The 16,368-nt window shown below is 47.9% G+C and overlaps 1 non-coding gene and 1 pseudogene across 1 annotated transcript; one reads left to right on the top strand and one right to left on the bottom strand.

The window, feature by feature from the left end:
- Nucleotides 1–1,997: 1,997 nt before the first annotated feature.
- Trnam-cau (transfer RNA methionine (anticodon CAU)) lies at nt 1,998–2,070 on the top strand. Its single transcript has one exon. It is a non-coding gene; the product is annotated as a tRNA-Met (tRNA).
- A 10,880-nt stretch (nt 2,071–12,950) lies between these two features.
- On the bottom strand, nt 12,951–13,666 carry LOC143403517 (uracil-DNA glycosylase pseudogene; annotated as a pseudogene).
- Nucleotides 13,667–16,368: the final 2,702 nt, after the last annotated feature.

Here is a 16,368-nt window from a genome sequence, read left to right as displayed (position 1 = left end):
TCAACATGCCAGCCATCCTACCTAAGATATGATGTGGTATCCAAAGACAGAGAGCCCCTGGTTCAATCTCCAACACCACAAGACAAAAAGCAACAACAAAGAAGACTGCACAATGGTGTGTTTGCCACCAAGAGCCAAATAGAAGAGAAACAATGATCAGGCTCATGGAGCGCTGATGAACCAGCCTAATTCCATGCTAAGATTGGGAGCCATCTCGTCACAAAGTCATGAAAGTTTATTTCTGTTTTACTGAAAATACCAAGATTTCTATTTGGCCTGACCATAATTGGATGTTTAAACAGTTGCTCGGGATTCCTGCATTTTCTTTGAACTTCCCCATGCCCGGCTCTCCTTGACCACATGACAATCCTCCCTGAATCCCAGCTGCTCCTCATTAACTTTGATGTTGGACTGAGTCTGCTCCCCACCTTGAGATGTTAAACAACATTGATCCTAAACCTGCTGTCAGCCATTGTATTATGCTTACCAGAACCCTGTTATATCTAAGTTCCCTAGACACCCCCCTTTTTGATAACTTTTTGTGTTATAAGGACTTCCCTGTAATCACACCAGCCACTTGCTATGTCCTCTGGCCCTGGGGGAGGCAGCCCTTGGCCAGGCTTGCTTTCATTTGGTTGAAACTGGAGTTGGTAGGGCGGCTCTGGACTTCTCCAGGACATGATGGAAGGTCATATCTACATATTTGAGTGTCTAAGGGCAGCACCCAGCTGAGAGCTGGGTTACATGAAGAACTTATTCACTAAGTACCTACTGTATGTCAGAGGCTTTACATGTGTTACTTCAGCTAATTCACATACCATGTTGAAGTACATCCTCAAAACTGTATCATCTGAGCATTAGTGGCACCTCACAGAGGAGCATCCTGAAAGTCCTAAGAGATGAAAAACTTGTCCAAGGTCATAATTTCAGTGAGGGACAAGGATTTCAGAAACTGTCAAAATGAGCCCAGCCATGATGTGCCCCAGGAGCAGGAGGGAGTGAGGGTTCTGAGAAAGTCCAGTCAGGACTCTCAGACCCCAGGGGGGCCCAGGGTTGCTGTTTCCTGGAGCAGGAGGAGGTTTAGGGTCCAGGCAGAGGCCAGGTTGCAGGAGAAGCTCTGCAGGTGGTCTTTCCCTGACCTTCCTGCCTGCGGGAAACAGAAGAGCCTCAGCCCAGGCCTGCAAGGGGTGCAGGGGGGCATCCAGCAGCCTGGGGCTGTGCTGGGAGGGCAGCAGACAGCAGGGTACAGAGGACAGTCAGCTGGGCATTGCTGTCCTCTCTGTCCGTTCCCTCTCCCTCTATATCCCTATTACTAATTGATGGTAAAACAAAATGTGTGTGTGTGTGTGTGTGTGTGTGTGTATGTGTGCGCACGCGCTGTTTTTCATTAAAAATAAATAGAACATAAAAAATAGATCATAAGTAAATAAATAATATTTAAAACATCAGATCATAATAAGAGAGTGGGTGGGGTCGTTTCAATAGCTCATTCAGGGAGAAGTGTGCAATTCTGGACAATTTTAGCCATAGTAGAAAATATCAAATACCTTCAAAACTTTTCTCCTTCATAAAAAAAAAGAAAAGAAAGAAAGAAAATTCTTTACTCATTAGAGAACTTTTTCAGAACCCTGGAAGTGAGCCAGTGGCTGACAGTAACAGAAGGAGCATTTATGAAAGGAAAGTGGCTGAATCTCAGTGAGAACTGGAGCCCTATAGTGTTTTTCAAAGTCTTGAAAAATAGCAGCCTATACTTATGGTGACACTCAACAGCATGAGAGGTACAAGAAAGACCCTTTCAAACCTCAATCCTAATGAAATGTCAGGATCTGAATTCAGTAACAAGGAAGTTGACATGACGGAAATTGGAGCTCTCCCAAAGCAGAGTTATCCAACAATTTATCAATTTGTCAACACCAATTACATACAGTCATTTAATGTCCTGATGGAGAAGTGGAGCACTGCACTAATTTGGACCTTTAAAAGCTAAGGACTTAAGTGGGGATATAACTCAGCTGGTAGAGTGTTTGCCTCATATGCACAGGGCCCTGGGTTCAATCCCCAGCACCACCACCAAAAAAAAAAAAAAAAAGAAAGAAAGAAAGAAAAAGCTAGGGCTGATCATGGTGACCAACACATGTAATCCCAGCTACTCAGGCAGCTGAGGTAGGAGGATGCCAGGCAAATTCAAGGTCAGCCTGTAAAGACAGTGGGTTGGGATGCACTTCAGCAGTAGAGTGCCCTGGATTCAATTGCTAGTGCCACATACCAAAAAAAAAGAAAAGAAAATTTTTTTAAAAAAAGCTGGAGAACAAGATGTCCACAGAGGCCTGACATTTTTTTCTTTTTCTTTTTTTATTAGAACTTTATAGTTATACATAGTAGTATGGCAATTGATTTCAGTTCATGACCCTCCCTTCTCCCCCATCGCTCTCCCCTCTCCCACTCTCCTTCCTCTGTCCTATCAACTTCCTTTCTCTCATCTCTTAATCCATATTTGATTGGCTCTTTGTGATATTCCTATTCTTCTCTCCCTCTTTCCTTGGTCTTAGTCTAGCTTCCTCACATGAGAGAACACATTTGACCTTTGAGTTCTGAGCTGGCTTATTTCACTTAACATGATGTTCTCCATTTCCATCCATTTACCAGCAAAATGCCATCATTTCATTCTTTTTTATGGCTGATTAGAATTCCAGTATATGTATACACCACAATTTCTTAATCCACTCATCTATTGTCAGGCATCTGGGATGATTCCAACATTTAGCTGTTGTGAACTGTGCTGGTAGAAACACTGAGGTGGCTGTAGCACTACAGTGTGCTGAGTTTAGATCTTTTGGGAGATCCACCAAGGATCGAGATAGCTGGGTCACATGGTGGTTCCATCGCTAGTTTTTGAGGAACCTCCACACTGCTTTCCAGAGTGATTGTACTAGTTTGAAGTCCCACCAAAAATGTACAAGTGAAGCTTTTTCTCCACATCCTCACCAGCATTTATTATTGTTCATATTCTTATGTCATTGTGACTGGAGAGAGAGAGGAAATCTTAGTGGAGTTTTGATTTGCATTTTCCTGATTGCCAAAGATGTTGAGCATTTTTTCATATATTTGCAGGCCATTTGCATACTTTTCCCCATTATTGATTGGGTACTCTGTGTGCGTGTGTGTGTTTTAGTTCTTTTTATATCCTGGGTACTAGTCCCCATCAGAGGAGCAGCTGGCTGAGATTTTCTCCCATTCTGTAGGCTGTCTTTCTTCTCTTGTTTCATTAGCTGTGCAGAAACTTCTTAGTTTGATGGCCCCCCACTTATTGACTCCTGGTTTTATATCTGGTGACTTGAGGGTCTTGTGAGGGAAGCTGGAGCCAGCATGTTTATGATGGAGTGTCGACTCCATGTTTCCTTCCAGCAGTCATAAAGTTTCCGGTGTCATTCCTGAGACTTTGAGCCATTTCAGTTTGAGTTTTGTGCAGGATGAGAACAGGAGTCTAGTTTCATTTTCTACATAAAGCTATCCAATTTTCCCAGCACCATTTGTTTAAAAGGCTGTCTTTTCCCCAAGATATACTTTTGGCACCTTTTCAAGTGTCAGACAGCCCTAGGCAGATGGATTTGACTCTGTGTCCTCGGTGGTGTTCCATTGGTCTTAGTGTCTGTGTTGATGCCAATGCCATGCTCTTTGTGTTGTACTGCCACAGGCCCCTGATCATCTCATTTCAGTCCTCACCTTAGGGCCCTTGTGCCCCTGGCTTCCACGATCATGGTCACCTGCCAGTGCCCAGCCCTGCATCTCCACCCACTGCTGGGCCTCAGCCCCTGTGCTCCACTCTACCAGAGTCTCTACTGGTGCCCACACCCATGTGCCAGGGCTGCACAGGTCACCTCGGCTTCTCACCTACTGCTGTTCCCAGTCTCTGTCATTACTCCCATCCAGTCCCTGCCCTTGCCCTGGGCTCCTTCCTCTGCTGATCCCAGGGCAGTTGATCAAGCACCTGATCAATCAGATCCATCACTCGGCACCTCAGATGCAGTGATTTTATTTTATTGTCAAAAATCCTGGTGGAAAGGCAGAGTGAATCCAGCATCAGCTGTTCCTGGCACTTAGTGGTGAGGTCAAGGAAGCAGAGCTCCTAAGCCATGGCTTGTTCTCAGCTCTCCCCCGTTTTGTGGAACTGACCCCACCTCACCCTCTCCCTGGCCCAGCCCAGGATGTGCTCCTGGATGCTTTCATGCTGCCCACTCTCACTCCTCCCCCTCTACTGCCTGTGCCGGGTTCCTTCCTGTGCACCATGGCACTTGGGGAGGAAGGTGAACTCTTCTGCCACCTGAAGGCACAATCCATTATTAGCAGGTGGGACCAGCTGGTTGACCTCAGCCTTCACAAGTTTCCTCCAACCTTCCTGATCCCACTTTCCCTGGTAACTGTCTGCTCTGGGTTGACTTCCTCTGATATGAGTCAGTCCTCCCTTACTCCTGAGAATGACTGTAGGGCACAGCTTTTTCTCTCCTCTATTAACTGTCTCTGAAAATATTTTCCTCCTCTTTTCTTTTCCATCCTCTCTCAGTGGATATGTCCTCACTATCTGAACTCGGCCTGGAGCTAGCAAAGGGGGACAAGCACTGCTATGGCTGAATAATGTCCCCTCCAAACCTCAGGCGTTGCCAATGTGATGGTGTCAGGAGGTGGGGCCTTTAACAGGGGCTTGGGCATGAGGGCTCCTCCCTGGGGAATGGGATTAAGGCGTCATGCAGTGTCCTGTCTCCTGCTCTAGTGGGGGACTCAGCCTCCTTCCACGTAAGGACACAGCATCCCCCAGGTGGGAGGGCTCTACCAACCAGATCTGCTGGCACCTTGATGCTGACACCTCAGGTCCCGTGAATGTGGATGTTAAATAAAGACAGGTGTGCCGTTCCATGAGCGGCATTTGGGAAGTAGCTTTATTCTGTGAGACTGGGCACCTCAACACTAACCATTCTTGGGTTGAGGAGCCCCCAAATGTGGGTGATACAAAGTCCTGTGTGAAGGTCACTGATGGGCCCCTGTGCCCATGGCAATGAGACTTAGCCCTGGGCGAAGTCCCACAAGGTTCAGGATGGGAGGAGACTGACCCATGGATACATGGGGCCTGTTCAACCTGGTCCTGCTGAATCCCCGCAGCAGAAGCGCCCCAGACGGCTACATCATCTTCACACCCACCCCAGTCTACAAAGCCCTGCACCTGTGAGAGGTCATGGGTACCATAGTTACCTTTCCATTTTACAGATGAGAAAACTGCATTTCCAAAGCATGAAATGGGTAAACACAAGGTCTGGAAAGTTCTTACGTGTTAGAGCCAGAACTAGGCCCAGGCCTCCGGTCTCCCTGTCCAACAGTTTTCCCAGATCCAAGCTCCCCTCTCAGGGAAGAGAATCTTCCACATTAACAGGGCACATGAAACACCTGGTTCAAGCCCTAGATTGGCCAAATGTCAGGAGCTTGACCCTTGACAACTGATGTCACTTCTCTAAATTCGGTTTCCTCATCTGTAAAGTGGGGGCAATTGTTCTACCTCATTAGAAAATATTCCTAAAGTGTCTGTTCCCCTTCATGTTGCTCTTGAGCCCTCTCCTAGGCCCCCTTCCCAGGTCACCTTCCTGGCTTCTGCACCCCCCAGTAGTCCCTGCACAGCCACAACTTCTTGATCCTATTCGCAGGGCCCTGTTTTCCTCCAAGACCCTTCACCTCTCAGAGGGAAACTCTGACAAGCCATGCTGAGCCACATGAAGGTCAGGCCAGCGCCAGGAAGCACCTCCCCTCCACACCGCCCCCAGCAAGAGGACTGAGGCCTGTGGCTGCAGCTCAGCACACACACACTGCTGCCTCCACTGGTCTTCTAGCTGCCAGGAGACCTTCCCCAGCTATGAGCCACGGCCTCCCCCCAGGACAGGGAACACTATCTCCCACAGGAGTCTCACAGTCTGCTTTCACAAGGTCTTTCCATCTCAGTCTTGTCCACTGTCCCAACTCCATTTCCTTTTAAACCTGGAGCAGCCCCCAGGGGTGAAGATAATGCTCTGCTTTATGCACATGCCCCATTCCCACCCAGGGCTCCTGCCCAACCTCAGTGTCAGTGACACTCACACCCCAACCACATCAGAGACACCATTCTACTGGGCTCCCTTGACTTCTGGGGCAGGTCATTTGTAGAGAAGTGGAAGACCAGCCACGCAGACTTCCTGAGTGGTTCTCTTCTCTACAGTTCTCAGTGTCTCTCACTATGAGTGTGGGTGGTCAGACCTAACCCAATACCACCTCTCCACCCAGGGGCCTCAGGCCACAGCTACTCTCCCCCAGGAAACACTGTGGCTCTGCAGACTTTAATCTACAGCCCCCAAAACATGCCCACAGTCTACTGGGGTTCCTCCTGATTGGGCCCCTCCTAATGCATCACCTACGCTCAAGAACAAGACCAGCAGCTCAGCTCAACCACCTACGCAACCTGGACAGGTTTCTATTTAGCAGTTACGCACTGAGCACCCAGTGCCTTCAAAAGCCCACCAGGGGCTGTTCATTGGGGGAAAACCACTTATGGGAGTCCATCCCATCCCCTGTGGACTTCAGAAGAACCCCCATCACCCTGCACCCTGCCCACCTGCTCCCCTACCTGAGGTCCAAATGCAGGGTCTATTGCTCACCCCAGTCCCCACTTTGCCTCTGAAGACGTGGGAGTATAACGTGCTCAAGAAAACACAGCAGTAAAGCTATATAGACTGGGCAGGTTTCCTATTCAGCAAATATTTGCTAAGCACATCTGCGCCTTAATACTAGCTGGGCCATTCTATCTGATCCCGGTCACCATCTGCTGCAGTCAGGGCCTGAGCCGACTGCCTGGTGACACAACCTTATATCACCTCCTCTGACCGACACCTGGCCCACCTGCCTAATGTGAGGGTGCCTGAGGGCAGGCCCAAGATGGTACAGTTAGGCTCCCTCACTGAGTCCTCTGGCCAGCCGTTTTCAGTATGCAGCCAAGCCCCCTGACATCAGCACCTTGACTCAGCATATGTACTCAAGGTCATGGACACCTTGTTACAAGCATGTGCTCTTGTGTAACCTATCGACCATGTGCCTTTCCTTTGGCCTGAGTATTTTTAAAGGCCTATGAAAAGACAGGGAGCTGGGGGCGGCTGCTGCCTCCAAATAAAACATGTCTACTGTGCCAACTGTGCCTCACAAATTCTTCCACCTGCTGGGACCCTGAGTCTTTTTCCCAGGGTCCAAGCCTCAGCCTGACGGTGGTCCACCTGCTTAAGACCCACAACAAAAGTGAGACAGAGGAAAAAAAAACAACTCAAATTAGTGAGACTAGTGAGAGCCCAAAATAAGTATGAGGTAAGAGTGAAAAACCACAGGGCACCTAGGACCATCCCTGCCCCCACCTGTCTCTCAGGTGTGAGCTCCTGCTGCCCACTGGGGACTGATGTGCAGGTAACCATTTGGCAGCTGGCTTTTCTGGAGAAAAAAAAAAAACTGGTTTCTGGTGTTTTCCAATTTCTGTGGGACTCATACCCCAACCATGGCTGATTTCAAACTACCAACATCATGACCCTGAACACAGAATTGGGAAAAGATGCACAAAACCTGCTCACAAATCACACCAACTGTCTCCAGCACTCACAGCCAGGAAGGGAGGCTCATGTTTCAATACATAGGACACATTTTACACACAGCATGTCCCCTGGACACCAGCCAACTATCTCATGGGGGCAGGCGGTGGGGGAGAGACAGTGTGCTCCAAAGACGGAGGAAAACTTGCTGAGAGATAGAATGTTGCTCTCCAATATGGCAGCCCCCTAAGGTGTTCACGAGAATGATTTTCATTGCATTGGATTTCCACCTTGAAATCTAACCCTTCCCTGCAGTATCCATAGATGAGGTTTAGTTACTGCCCACTCATCCTCTGCCTTCACTAAGCAATAACCAGGCCAGACTCATGGGAGGTCCCCACCGTCTACCTCCCCACAGGAAAGCACAGGTGACATTTCCTTTGGGACCTCAGCATGCCTGGGAGGCCTGGCTTGGGATCCTGATAAACATGGATTCTATTCCTGCTCCTGTCACCAAGCTGGTAATGGCTTGCTGGTCCTCAGTGGCCTCCTCTGTGAGCTGAGGTTAGACCTCATTTTCGGGTCTGCTGAACCAGACTAAATAGATATGGTGGAAAAGCAGGTAGCACAGTACAATACAGAACAGTGCTCCACCTCCTCGAGACTCAGGCAAGACTCCTCACAGGACTGGGCCCAAAGACAAAGTGCAGTGTCTATCACCTCGATTTCCAGAGTGGACTCGCCAGACATGTGGTTTACCTCTCTAATTCATTTCTTTGCCATTCACAACAAAAGATGAGACAGAGGGAAAAATAACAACTCAAACTGTGAAATAATTCTACTACTTCCCCTCCTTCCAGTCCCAGGGACAGACAGGGATTGAGCCAAAGTCAGGCAATTTCGCCACCTAGTGGCTACACTAGAATTGCCCAAAAGGAATATCCAGGTGAGATCCTATTTAAAAAATAAAATAAAAGTGCTCCTGGAGTAAATCCTCAATACCCTAAAGAAGAAAGACATCAAGAGTATCTACTGCCTTTCACATCGTTCTTGACCCTCCAGTCCCTGTTTCCCACATTCTGATAAATGAGACCTTTCAACACCAAAATACACGTGAAGAGCCACAGAGACAAAGCCACAAACCTATGGCCATCTGATATTTGACAAAGGGACCAAAAATATATTTTGGAGAAAAGACAGCCTTTTTAACAGATAACACTGGGAGAACTGGATAGCTATATGTAGAAAAGTGAAATCACACCCCTGTCTTTCACCCCATTCATTCCACATATTTTCAAATTGAAATGGCTCAAAGTCTTAGGAATTAGACCAGAACCTTTATAACTGCTTGATGAAAACACAGGATCGCCTGGCGCACTGAGAGATGCAGGAGGCTGAGGCAGGAGGATCTGGAGTTCAAAGCCAGCCTCAGCAAAAGCACAGCTCTAAGCAACTCAGTGAGACCCTGTCTCTAGATAAAACACAAAATAGGCTGGGAATGTGGCTCAGGGGTTGAGTGCCTCTGAGTTCTATCCCCAGCAACCCCCTCCCCCCCCCCCAAAAAAAAAGAAAAGAAAAGAAAGAAAACCTATATGTGCTGGCACCAACGTCCTCAACAACCCTTAAGGCACAAGAAACAAAACCAACAATCAGTAAGTGGGATGCCATTAAACTAAAAAGGTTCTGCATAGACAAGGAAATAAGAGTATGAGAGGAGAGTCTACAGAATGGGAGGAAATCTTGGCCAGCTACTCCTCCAATAGGGGATATTAATATCCCCTACTTCCCTAATTTCCCCCAAGACCCTTCATCCCTGAAAGGGAGATTCTCAAAATCTCCATACTTCAAGGCAAACTTCTAAATGTTTACAATATTTAATAAGAGACTCACTGTGTTAATCTTGGTGAAGTCAAGAATAACATTAAAAATAGAACCCCAAGGGCTGGGCTGTGGCTCAGCACTCGCCTAATATGTGCAAGGCCCTGGGTTCAGTCCTCAGCACCACATAAAAATAACTATATAAAATAAAGGTAGTGTGTCCAACTACAATTAAGAAATTAATATTTTAAATAAAATAGAATCCCAAGCTTATGACAAAAGACATTTCATTGAATTTTTGGATAGTACATTTTATATAACTTTATATTTTTATAATTATAAAACTATTAACATATTATTGCATATCATATCATAATATCATATAATGAAAGACATTTTGAATAGAGTGTCCTGGTCAGGGGACCCTGGCTGGACCTGCAAACCTAGATTTTTTCTTCCCATAATGAGCTCTCCTCCCAGCAGCAACCAGAATAGTTGGGCACAGACCCTGGGATGTTGGGTGCTGGGACAATTCCTGCATGTTCAGGAACACCCCGAAACTTCCCGACCCAACTGAAAATACCTGTCTGCCGGGCGGCTTGTTCGCGACTCTGATCCTGGGGCTGGACTCTTCCTGACCAGCAGGGCTTCTGTGCTGTCCAGTGCCTTTTAGGCTCGAAGATGGATGAGCTGGTTCCACAGCCAGCTGCCCTGGGAAAGACTGGGTAACACCCAAGGCATAACCACGGCTGCAAGTAATTTTTCAACAATTCTTTGAGTGACCCTGGACAGCATACTGGTCAGCTTGCCTATGATCATGTGCTTGTGGTTTAGTAACCAAGGCCCCGCACACATGCTCCGTGAGGTCACTAGCGGATGCTCAACAAATATTCACACATATTCTTCTTTAAACTGGAATCCTTTACCTGGATTTGTAACTTCAGTTTCAAAATTGCTGGCTGCTGCAGGGCATGATGGTGCATACCTGTCATCCCCCATCCCTGGGGGTGGGGGGCCTGAGGCAGGAGGATTGCCAAATTCAAAGCCAGACTCAGCAACTTAAGGAGACCCTGTCTTAAAATGAAAAATAAAAAGGACTGTGGGGTGTGGAGATGTGGGGATGTGGTTCTATGGTTAAGTGTCCCTGGAACAAAAAAAAAAAAAGAAAAGAAAAGAAAAGAAATGCTGGCTGTTTTGCTACTAGACCAGAGCCACCAGCACCCACTGTAGAACTGCATTTTCCTAATTCTCCTTACAAAAAAAAAAAAAAAAACTAGGAACAGGAAACACCTGATAGACATCACTGTTCCTCCAGCTATCTCCTGTCTACAGCCACTGTAACCCATTTACATTGAAAGAATCAAATACAAATGTGTACTTTAATGTACTTGCCTATTCACATTGTGAATTCTTTTTTTTTTTTTTTTTTTTTTTTTTTTTTTTTTTTTTGCAAAACTTCCATGATCTTTTACTACCAAACTTATCAAACTTATGCAGGGTTAACTCTTTTACCCAGCTAACAGCAAAAACCAAATCTCCATGGAAATCCAGACCTATAGAGATTTTCCTTTAAAAAAAATATATGTATCTGCATATTTTACAAATATGTGAAATTATCCAATGTTGCATGAAAAAATTCCAAGTGATGCCAATCCATAAAAGAAGAATCTGGCAATCCGTCCCCATGTGAAAAGAAAAAAGAGAACCATCTTCTCCCACAACCAGGAAACCGATCCTTAGCCTGGGGGCCACATTCCTTGAAACTTGCAAAAGGTCCTAGAGCTTCCTCCAGGAAATGGCCTGAAGGCCCCCCGCAGAGATGAAGTGGCCTTTTCTAAGCCAAACCACCACAGACCTTGTAATTTAAAGTCTAACCTATCAGCTAAAGATGCTCATAGAAAGCACCAAAAAGGTGCATCTCTTCCCTCCTGAACCACAGAGGTAAGAGATCAGAGAGAACCCAGTAATTTTTTAATTTGTTCTAATTAGTTATTCTTGACAGTAGAATGCATTTTGACACCTCATACATAATTGGAGTACAACTTCTCATTCTCCATGTAATTCTACATGATGTAGAATTAAATCAACATAGGCGCATAGGTGATAATGTGCAATTCATTCTGCTGCTCTTCCTACCCCATACTCCCTCCCTTCCCTTTACTGTCCTCTGTCTAATTCAAAGTACCTCTCTACTACACCCCCCATTGTGAATTAGCATCCACATATCAGAGAAAACATTCAGCCTTTGGTTCTTTAGGACTGGCTAATTTCAATTAGCATGGTGGACTCAGGTTCCACTCACTTACCCGCAAATGCCATGATTTCATTCTTCTTTAAGACTGAATAATATTCCATCGTGTTTGCGTACCACAGTTTCTTTATCCATTCATCTGTTGAAGGACACCTAGGTTGGGAGTGAAAAAACAGTCTGTACCTCAGAGCAAAGCCTGTCCCAGGAAGGGACATAACCTTTGTCCTTGGAAAGACCCACAGAGCACTCCTAGGCACATTCCCATTCTGCTAAGTTGTTTATCTACAAATAACAGGAGAGATCTGCTGTGCCAGGTGTCCCTGGCTCAGTCAGGCTAGGTGGAGACCCATAGCAATTCCCTAGCAGCCACCAATCAGCATGAGATAGGGAAATACCTAGGATGCCAGATGACCCTCCCAGTAGTTTATGGTGTTGGGAAACCATGTAGTTCAGCAGGAACACCACTCTTGGCTTAAACCAATCAGTTCAAAGGAATCCCCCTCTTATATTAACCAATCTCCTCTACTCAACTTGTTCCTGCCAGTGAATGTGCTAATCAATGTTAAGAGTTGTTGTTTGATTTTCCTGTGGTATGGAATGATTTGCTGTGTGATGTTGTGACGCATAGAGTATCTCCCCAAAACCTATAAAATCTCACTGAACAAAGGACCAGGACTCACTCCCTGGGACTGCTGGGTCGGGAAGAGTTGTGAGTCCAGGCTTGCAATAAAGTCGAGCTTGCAATAAAGACTCTTGTGTGATTGCATCGGATTCAGCTCCTGGAGGTCTGTTGGGGTCCCACAAATCTGGCATAACAGGAGAACCTGGTATTGGACCTCATCTGTCTTATGAGAAGTGTGCTTATAATTTAGGCTCAGCCACCTTTGCCACCTTGGGTCTTCATCTCACTGTGCCTGGAGGGTTCAAAGGAAGAAATGGTTGGAGTCTATCTCTGATGTCCCTGGCTGGGCTGCCTGGTTCTCTGCTGCTTTATGGAAGCCCTCTCCCCTTACACAAGGCACTTAAGAATAAGGACATTTTCACCAGGTGTGGTGGCACTCACCCGTAATCCTAGCAGCTCAGGAGACTGACGCAGGAGAATCCAGAGTTCAAAGCCAGCCTCAGCAAAAGCAAGGCACTAAGCACCTCAGTGAGACCCTGTCTCTAAATAAAACACAGAATAGAGCTGGGGATGTGGCTCAGAGATCAAGTGCCCCTGAGTTCAATCCCAGCACCTGCCCCCCCCCCAAAAAAAAAGAAGAGGGAAATCTTCAGTGACTTCATACCTGACAAATACTTCAACAGCGGCTTCTCAAAACCACCCCTGTAGAAGAAGGGACACCCTCCCCCTTGGGACACCCATCCCTCCTTCCAGTCACGGGCTTCTTACCAGATTTCTGCAGCAGCTCATTAGCTTTAGAAAAACGTCTACACCCAAAGAACCCGCTCTACACAGACAGCGGGGATGCATGGGCAGTCTGCTGTACAGGAGGCCGCTTCCTGTCGATGGCACTTCTGAGCAGAAGATCCCCAGAGCAGGCAGACAGGCCTTCAAATTCTGATTCAGCCAAGGCCACCCTGCATCAGGAACTCTCCAGCTTTCTCCTTACGCGACTTAGGGGCTTGATGGGCCCAGACAGTGAGCTCAGCGTTGAGCAGGAGGACATCCTGATAAACCTCCGTGACCCGTATGATCAAAACCTTCTAAGTCTGTAGACAGCTCTTTATAAATATTTTCCAAACTGCGTGGAGGTGGAATAGGTCTCTAGACGCTAAAGCAGAGCCCATGAGCCTGACTAGGTCCATCACAAGGACCTTGACCCAGGATGACAACCTTCACATCTCTCGTGTCACGTGTTTGGGTCCATGTGAAGACTTGGTGTGGAGGTGGATAAACAGTGTAATGTCTTCATTCTTCTGCGACAGATCCCATTAGTTCTATAAATCACGGATTCCCAAACTGTCCGCTGAGGGGCTTCTTCCAACTCCCTCCAAAGCCCCCGGCGTGAGGCATGGTTTATTTCACTTCTCTCTATCCATCACCCCAATCCTTCTGGATTGTGTCTTGTTTGCATGTTTGTCTTGGTTTTTTTTTTTTTTTTTTTCTTTTTTGGTACCAGGGGTTGAACTCAGGGGCACTCAACCACAGAGCCACATCCCCAGACCTATTTTGTATTCTATTTAGAGACAAGGTCTCACTGAGTTCTTTTCTGAGGCTGATTTGAGCTCGTGATCCTCCTGCCTCAGCCTCCAGAGCTGCTGGGATTACAGGCCAGTGCCACCACACCGGACCCCCAGCCTTTTAAAAATATTTTATTTAGAGACAGGATCTCACTAAGTTGCTTAGGGCCTCACTAAATTGCTTGAAGCTGGCTTTCAACTTGCAATCCTCCTGCCTTGGCCTCTCAAGCCGCTGGGATTACAGGTGTTCACCACTCACCACCACACCTGGCCTCTGTCTGTTTAAAGACAGGATCTCACTATGTTACTGGTCTCAAACTCCAGGTCTCAGGAAATCCTCCCATCTCAGCCTCCTGAGTGGTGAGACTACAGGCATGTGCCACACACCTGGACCATTTAGTTTTTATAACACTTTGATGAGGCTTGTGCCAGTAAGGTCCTCATTGGACACACAGAGACTGGGTGATTTGCCCAAGGTCACACAGGAGGGAGGGGACACCAGGCTCCACCCCCAGAGCCAGGCAGGGACCCAGCTGTGGGGCTGGAGATGAGGACCTAGAGGTGACCTCCAGGTTCCAAAGTTCTGCAGTCCCTCAGCTCAGGCCATCTCCAATCTGAGCTGAGAGGCAGGGGTGAGCACCCTCCTACAGAAGAGCAGGCCAGCTCAGAAGGGGAAGGACGTGAAGGGGGAAAGGTGGGTGCCAACCCAGGGCTTGTTGACACCCTTCTCAGTCCTTCAAAGCTGGCTCCACTTCCAGGGGCTGGAAATCCACTCCAGGGCTGAGTGCTCCCCACCTGAACCAGCCTCCAGCCCCAGGAAAGCACCTGACTCCCCGTCCCCCCACAGACACCCCCCTCCACTTCTCAGGGTCTGTCTCCAGGGGGCTGGGGAGGGAGTGCCCTGACTCTCCTCTCCTTGAGGCAGTTTCAGTTCAGAAATCTCTTCCCTGGATGATAAGAGCCAAGGTCAGACACACTGGGTTCTCAAGGACCCCAGTGGGAACCGACCCCATCCCACCCAAGCAATTCTCTCAGCCCCAGCAGAGACTGGAATTTAAGGAGCCAAGCCTTGACCCTCCCACTGCAGGACCCCTGAGTTCTCACCTGGGCACATATCGCCCTGGGACCACATTGAGACACACATTCTCACAGTGGAACTTCCGCCCCCAGCTATGGATCTGCCACCCCCTCAGGGACATGGAAGGTTCCCCAATGTGTGTTAGCTGGTGGGATTTTCTGTTTTGTTAATTATCTATAAATATTGGATTCCTCTGGGGATATCCCGGGGCATCTCACCTGGGCTCCATGTTCCAGATGTCATTCTCTGGCTCTCACATCTGCCTGCCCTCTGGCTGCTCTGGGAGAGAAACCAAGAGACTCCACACTCCTCCAGAATCACCTGCAGCCTCTGCCCAAGTGTTGCTCAAGGCAGTCTACACTGCCACCTCGTGGCGGAGGGCCAAACTGCAGGTGGGGTTCCCTGACAGAAGGCCCTCTACCCTCAGGACACCTCCAAGGAACACACCTGTAATGAGTGTGTCCCCGGGAAATAGCAGATCCAGATCCTGGTGCTTCGTTCTATGGAGAAACGAGAGGGGGAAACCATGATGGTGGTGAGATGCCACGTTCTGCGTGAGGAAGGCAATGCGGGGTTGATCAGGGAAGCTGCAGACTGAGGCAGGGAGTTGGCTGACTGACAAGGGGAGGGATATGTCACTGCAGGAGAAGAAGAGGGTCCCTTGAGCATCTCAGCCTGGTAAGCACAGCACTTACTGTACAGGCGATGGCAGCCTCCAACCCCCGTGTCATAGAGACCAGCCTCAGGACTCCCCAGATGTAGGTCTCCCTGTAGGTTCAACACCAGAGTCAGTCCCTGACCAATGAATGTAGCCCAAAGCATGGCCTGTAGGGAGGAAGCTCTATCAGAAAGAAACGAGGACTCTCTAGAAAGAACTGGGGCTTGTCCCAACACAGAACAGGGTCAGTAGGAGGACAATAGGTATGGAGGAGGCCAGGGGTCCCCACGGACCCCACAATCAGAAGAAACTCTGATGAGCCCTTCTGGGATCCAGCCCACCAAAGTCACTATGGAGGACAGCAGAGGTGAGAAGAGTCCTGTTGTGGCAGTTTTGTTTTGTTTTTTTAATCTCAAAAAACAGACTAGGCCTGTTCCATGTGCTCTCTGAGGAACACCCCAAGCCATAGCTAAGTTCCTGTGGCACTGAGCTAACTCCCACCCTGGGACCCGAGGAAGAGCCCAACTCCAGCTGTGGCTCTTGCCTTCTTAGATTCTGGAGACAATTCTTCAGGGAATTTGAGTTGTTGCCAGGGCTGTTTCAGTGATGCTGATCAATTTTCAGGCTAACTCCTCCAGGCCATTGTCTGCTGGCCTGTGCCCAAGACGGGAGCCTTGACTCTAATGACTTGGAAGTAGGGTCGCCATCTTGGAGAAATGGATGAGTAAAAGTGAAATCTAGACAATTCAGAGGCCTTCAACTAGCAAACCTTGGAGTCCCCTAATGCTGACTCCACACC

Source organism: Callospermophilus lateralis, chromosome 7, assembly GCF_048772815.1.
Source record: "Callospermophilus lateralis isolate mCalLat2 chromosome 7, mCalLat2.hap1, whole genome shotgun sequence".
In the NCBI taxonomy this organism is placed as follows: Eukaryota; Metazoa; Chordata; class Mammalia; order Rodentia; family Sciuridae; genus Callospermophilus; species Callospermophilus lateralis.
This window is presented reverse-complemented; position numbering and strand designations above follow the sequence as displayed.